At 37.7% G+C, this 7,394-nt stretch overlaps 1 long non-coding RNA gene across 1 annotated transcript; it reads right to left on the reverse strand.

The window, feature by feature from the left end:
* Positions 1 to 3,437: 3,437 nt before the first annotated feature.
* LOC137401580 (uncharacterized) lies at positions 3,438 to 6,950 on the reverse strand. The gene is made up of 3 exons (XR_010979357.1): positions 6,832 to 6,950; positions 6,280 to 6,607; positions 3,438 to 3,762 (listed from the first exon to the last, which is right to left on the reverse strand). It is a non-coding gene; the product is annotated as an uncharacterized lncRNA (long non-coding RNA).
* Between the last annotated feature and the right edge of the window lie 444 nt (positions 6,951 to 7,394).

Consider the following 7,394-nt stretch of genomic DNA (forward strand, 5'->3'; position numbering starts at 1 on the left):
TGTCAATCAATCTGTCTGAACTGATTCCAAAAGCTTTGAAAAAGATATTGCCATGCAATGGTATTGAACACACAGCCTCTTGCGTATTTGCCCGTGGCAGTTTTGGTTAATATGGCGTATTTTTTCCAGGTGCACCATGATTTAAATACTACTGGCAACATAGTTACATTAGATGACACGCTATGGCTTAACATGATCATTGTTTTTGCTATCTTCCTAATGCAACGTTTTTTCAACTCTACGCTGAGCTCCATTTTAATTGTATCATGTATAATAAGAGAAAACTGTTTTATTCTCCTTTTGGCGAGCCCTAAAAGGATTACCGCAACAGACTTGTATTCATGACTTTAAAAAACTTTTCAAATCATGCATAGGTATTTAATAGCTCAATCAAGAAAATATAACAGCCATTTTGACTTTTTTGAAAGATTTTAAAATTACTACTATTACTTTCATAGTTCGTTTACCATAACTCGATGTAATTTTCAGATTTCCTGCAGTCTTCGATGACCAACTTCGTAGCTTATGAAAAAGTATGTTTATAAATTTATTTTCTCACCATACTTTTATATATTGATGAAAAAAGTTTGACCTACTTTTATAAAATATCTTTTAATTTCCTTTGAACAATCCTTCTTTCTCTTTGACTTTTGAGTGCCTTAACCGAGAAATTACTCGCCTAGAATTTATTGAGTTTTGAATTTCAGCAGAGTTTATACCGTGTAAGTTAGCCCTAAAAATGCGCAAACTAGTAAAAACAAAAGTAGAACGCGTTAATATAGCTTAATATATATAATGTGAAAAAAATCATTAATAAAAGGTATTAATAATATAAATAGATATATGCCATTTTGAACCTTATTGTAGTTTTAAAAGTTACGTGGCAAAACATTTTTTGCAGTTGTAAAACTTAAAGTGCCTCATATTCATCGCACTGTGAAATGAGGTTGCTGTCTGAAATTGCAATGCGTTAGACGCTTTATTGTAAAGAGTTCTCTGCAAGCTGTGGTAGCATACTATTTCGCATGCGTCTCCATGAGTTTATAGAAAAACGTTAACTTCTATGATGTAAAAAACTCTATAATAAGATGGTTGAATAACGAAATTTGACTATCGTGCAAAATTGTACTGTTTCAACTCTATAATCAATTTCGTAACATGACGGGAACTAGCGGAAGGCCGGAGAGGCTTGTTTTAATCCCTACATGTATTTTGAAACAATAGTTTAAGCAGACGACAGGTGACAGTGAATTGTTCTAATACTTAATGGCACAAGTCGTCTGCAAAACTTTCTCTTTTTGATGTAAGAATTCTGACTCAAACATCTCAAACTTAAGCTTTCATTGAAAGTGGAGACTTTGAATCCACTAATAGAACCAAATCTATTCATTGTTTATATCAGCTATACAAATTTCCAAAGCACACACATAAACATGTTGAAAAGCAATTACCGGAAAAAGTTCAAGAACAACTATCAAGATGATTTTGTGAGATGTGTCCGGTCAAATTAAAATGCTAACCGTTTGTTTTCCACAGAAATAAAAAAACTTTTTCGTAATAAAAACTGCTGTGTCAATCAGTCTGTCTGAACTGATTCCAAAAGCTTTGAAAAAGATATTGACATGCATTGGTATTGAACACGCAGCCTTTTGCGTAATGGCCTGTGGCAGTTTTGGTTAATACGGCGCATTGTTTCCAGGTGCCCCATGATTTAATTACTACTGGCAACATAGTTACATTAGATGACACGCTATGGCTTAACATGATCATTGTTTTGGTATGTTCCTGATGCAACATTTTTTCAACTCTACGCCGAGCTCAACATTAATTGTATCATGTATAATAAGAGAAAACTGTTTTATTCTCCTTTTTGCGAGCCCTAAAAGGATTACCGCAACAGACTTGTATTCATGACTTTAAAAAACTTTTCAAATCATGCATGGGTATTTAATAGCTCAATCAAGAAAATATAACAGCTATTTTGACTTTTTCGAAAGTTTTTAAAATTACTACAATTACTTTCATAGTTCGTTTACCATAACTCGATGTAATTTTCAGATTTCCTGCAGTCTTCGATGACCAACTTCTTAGTTTATGAAAAAGTATGCTTATAAATTTATTTTCTCACCATGCTTTTATATATTGATCAAAAGAGTTTGACCTACTTTTAAAAAATATCTTTTAATTTCATTTGAACAACCCTTCTTTGTTTTTGACTTTTGACTGTCTTTACAGAGAACATACTCAACTAGAGTTTATTGAGACTTGATTTTCAGCAGAGTTTATACCGTGTAAGTTAGCCCTACAAATGCGCAAACTAGTAAAAACAACAGTAGAGCGTGTTAATATAGCTTAAAATATATAATGTGAAAAAAATCAATAATAAAAGGTATTATTAATGAAATTAGAATTATGCCATTTTGAACCTTATTGTAGTTTTAAAAATTACGTGGCCAAATGTTTTTTGTAGTTGTAAAACTTAAAGTGCCTCATATTCATCGCACTGTGAAATGAGGTTGCCGACTGAAATTGCAATGCGTTAGACGATTTAATGTAAAGTGTTCTTTGCAAGCTGCGGTAGCATACATTTTCAAATACGTCTACATGAGTTTATAGAAAAACGTTAAATTCAATGATGTACAAAAATCTATAATAAGATGGTCGAATAACGAAATTTGACTATTGTACAAAATTGTATTATTTCAACTCTATAATCAATTTCATAACATGACTGGAACTCGCGGAACGCCGGAGAGGCTTGTTTTAATCCCTACATGTATTTTGAAACAATAGTTTAAGCAGACGACAGGTGACAGTGAATTGTTCTAATACTTAATGGCACAAGTCGTCTGCAAAACTTTCTCTTTTTGATGTAAGAATTCTGACTCAAACATCTCAAACTTAAGCTTTCATTGAAAGTGGAGACTTTGAATCCACTATTAGAACCAAATCTGTTCATTGTTTATATCAGCTATACAAATTTTCAAAGCACACACATAAACATGTTGAAAAGCAATTACCGGAAAGAGTTCAAGAACAACTATCAAGATGATTTTGTGATATGTGCCCGGCCAAATTAAAGTGCTAACCGTTTGTTTTCCACACAAAAAGACCTTTTTGTAATAATAACTGCTGTGTCAATCAGTCTGTCTGAACTGATTCCAAAAGCTTTGAAAAGATATTGCCATGCAATGGTATTGAACACACAGCCTTTTGCGTAATGGCCTGTGGCAGTTTTGGTTAATACGGCGTATTGTTTCCAGGTGCACCATGATTTAAATACTACTGGCAACATAGTTACATTAGATGACACGCTATGGCCTAACATGATCATTGTTTTTGGTATCTTCCTAATGCCAGATATAATGTAATATAATATATATAATATAATGCTAGATATTGCCATGCATTGGTGTAAGATAGAGGTCAAATGCAATTGAATAACACTCTATTTTCTATCTTACGACATTCATTTAGTTTATACAAAAGCTTAGAGTCAATTACGAGATCCGGTTGGTTTTCACCACACCACTGATACATCTGAGACATTTGGTTAGACTGTCACCATCTAATTGATTGTATAAAAATATTTTTGCCAGTGGAACAATAATTAAGTGGCATGATGTTTATGGAGCCAGCTAAATAAGTCAGCAATATTTTCCTCTTCATACAGTTATCATCGAATCCGTTATCTGACATGTTGGTTCTGGTTTGCCATTGACATTCTCCTGAGTCATTCAGTGTCTTTGTGTCTTGCAATCTCTATAAACATAAGTGTTTTCCTATTTAATTAATTGTTATTGTAGCAATACGATTCTGGGATTATTCGATTCGAAGATTGATAGTAAAATAATTACGCCGCACACAACCATCACATTGGTGTCAGAAGAAAACAATACAATGTCGGACGAACATCTAGGCGAAAACTCCCTAAGACAGGATGACGTAGAAGGCGCAAGGTCGCGTAGAGCGGACGCAGAAATGCGGGAGATGTCACAGGCAGTGACCGCAGCAAACCAGCGAATGGCCAGATTGGAAATGATGATGGAAAGAATGATGGAGAGCGCAGACGACAGGAGAGCAGACAGAAGAGGTCATGGCAGGGAAACCTACGACGATGACAGGGTAGGTGGAGATGTATCTATAAATGGTGGTAGATGTTTAAGAGGCAACGGTTCCCAAAGAGATTGGGTGAGATTTGGCCTGTCATTTGAAGGAAAATCGGGAGAAGATTTCGAATCATTTATAACAAAATTTCAAACATGTTGCCTGTTAAATGATGTGCCAGAGGAGTCATGGGTGTTGGTACTGGGATTATACCTTAAGGGCTTAGCAGCTGCCTATTTGAGGGAGGCAAGGGAAACGCTAGGCAATGACTCCTCATTCTTTGCAATTAGAAGGTTGCTAAGAGATAAGTTGTCAGCAGTGAAGGGCGAGGAACAGATCGCAATGGAAATCTCATCTGTTAAGCAGAGAGAGGGCGAGTCTGTGAGAGAATACTATGAGAGATTTAGGATGGTTGTGGCGAGCAGTGTGAGCGGTGAAGAGAATGCATTCATTCTCTTGCATTTTAGAATAGGTTTAAAGGCTAAAATCCGGGAGAGCATTATGGCATTGCAAGGCAAAACCTTAGCTGAATTGTTAAAAGCAGCAATTAGTGTTGAGACAGGATTGAAGGCTGAGAGGGTAGCTGAAACCAAAGATATTGCAATGAATTACAGGGCAGGTCTTAACCCTCCCCAAAATAAAAGGTTTGACGTTAGAGAGAAGCGTTGCTATGGATGTGGCAGTACATCGCATCTTATAGGCCAGTGTAGGAGTAGTACAGCAGTAGGTAGTAGAAGACAATTTGATGGGAGAAAAAGTTTTGGGAATAACTTTGAGAAAAGAGGGAATGATCAGAAAGCAGGACGGAGTGATAGTAGGTTTGGAGGTAGGCAAAATAATTTTAGACCAAACAGGGACAACGATCGTAGAGGCAATGTTTCAGACCAGATGCCACAATGGTTTAGGCAATTTTTGACAGCCACACATTCAGGTTTGTCTAATGCTAGGGATCAAACTGTAGCAGCAAATGCTATCACCGCACAGCCTCAGCCACCTGTGCCAGTAAGGCAAAATGCAAGCAATCGGGAAGTTGCAAACAGCATTGTATTCGACAATGTAGCTTTTGATTGTGTGAGTGATGGCGAGGATGCAACTGGACAAGGTGTGATTGTTGGGCAATCTGAGGTTGAGAGAAATGTGGATGTGGTTGACTTTGTTAGTGAAAGCTGGGAGAGCGTGCAGTCAGGAGTGATCAAGGAGGAAACTGATGACAGCGTGATTTATGAGCCAATAGTGGAAAAAGTGGAGAATGTTTGTTGGGAGCACGTCATTGATGAGGTTGTGAGTGTTTGTTCTGAGTCAGTGGTTGCAAAGGATGAGAATGGCATTTGTGAACCATTGTTTGAAAGGATGGCAGATGCTAGTGCTAGCGTAATGTGTGAGCCAGTGTTTGAAGAGGCTGTGAGCGCAGCCACTCAAGCTAGCGTAATAAAGTACAAAAGTTTAAATTTGGAAGAAGCTGTGATTAGCCAGGAATGCGAAGTTTTGATTGGTTTGCGGGACAAGGAAGCATTTAATGACGGTATCCAAGCTACCTACTCTAGCTATGAAATAGCAATTAATCACAAAGAGGTAGCAGTGACTGGCAATACTTCGTTTGTGGATAATACACCAGCTGACAGGACTTGCGACTACAACATCACACCCCAGGACGTGACTGTAGACAGAGATAAAAGTAGGCCACCTAAGAAACCTAATTCCGACAATTGGTTAACATTAATGACTCTTTTACTGCTATTCACTACAGTAAAGGCTCAGACTCCAATGATTTGCAAGACTGACCATGTAATGGCAAAATTTAAAATCCCTGATTTGCCGCCATGCATATTGCCAGACACAGCTACGGCTCATGAGCCAATACCTCTGACACTGAGAGTTTTTAAGCCGAATTTTATTCAATATAGAAGCACTGCATATCACTGCAAGGTAGTGAAGACCGTGACAACAACTCAAGCAGGTTTCTTTGGCGAAAATAAAAAGCGAACTGATGACTACTTAGACCAGATTGTGACTAAGGACACGTGCTATGGAATGGTTACTTGGAAAACCAGCCCATATGGAGACCTGACTCAAATAGGGACCTTACATCAGACTGACAATGTAGTCGACCCGACATACCATACTGGATTTAAATGCTGTACTGATTATGAGTTTGACGTGACTAACGCTTACCTTTATGAGACGATTGTTTACAAACGACATGGGAATTCTGAGCTGATGGAAAGTCCAGCAGGCGTTACCAGTCACTGTGAATATTTATCAGGTTTTTGTGCGCTACGTGATGGTTCAGCACTTTTGTGGCAACCAGAGGGCCGTGAGGAGTGTCAGTATATTCCTCACCATACTTTTCTAGGCAGGTTGCAAGATAGTACTTGGCTTAGTGACAGTGGTGAGCTCGTGTTAACTTTTACAAAGTCAAGGGTCGTGCAGCAAGACCCGATATGTGGTGGTACAGTAGAAGTGTCAGATCAAGGTATGGCATGCTCTCACGCAAATGTTACTGAAAATAGAAATAGACGGGAAATAGATGGCAGAGTTACAGATGCAGAAGTAAATGCTAAATTGCAAGCGTTGGAATTACGAATTCAAACTAATTATAATCATCTCTTTCAGAGTTCCGTTAAAATCAATTGCCAAGCAATGCAGTCGATAGCGCAGTTAGTTGTAACAGCTTTAGAACGCAACCCTACTTTAGCAGCGCGACATTTACTGAATCACACGTACCTTTACGCACAACTGACACATAACTTGATATCGGTTTATCCTTGCGAGGAAATACAGCAATACAGTGTAACTACAAGTGACACTTGTTCAACGCGCATCCCTTTGGAGGCATTGATTGCTGGTGAATACAAGCGAGTATGGCTTGATGCACATACAAATATTATAACTAGCATGCCCAGTCTGGATGATTGTTCAATGAACCAAGAAATTCCTGTATCACTAAATGGCAAACTTTTCTATTATCACCACATCAGTGGTAACCTGACCCCAATTACCGGATTTCACGACTTAAACTTGATTTACTTGAACTATTCTGCTAGCATACTAAAGAATGAGACAGTGATCCATGAACTTTTACTTTACGGATGGAATGAGTTTAGTGACAAATTCTCACTAAATGACATGACTGGCACTTTAAGCCATCAGACTAAAATACTGGAACACTTAGGAGTAACTTCAGGATTTAGTTCTGACCCATTGAAACAGGCAGGAAACCTTGCAAATAATGTGGTCGATAAAGGCACGTTTTCATTCCTAAAATCCTATGGTGTATTTGATGTTAA

The sequence above is a fragment of the Watersipora subatra genome, chromosome 8 (assembly GCF_963576615.1).
Source record: "Watersipora subatra chromosome 8, tzWatSuba1.1, whole genome shotgun sequence".
NCBI lineage: Eukaryota > Metazoa > Bryozoa > Gymnolaemata > Cheilostomatida > Watersiporidae > Watersipora > Watersipora subatra.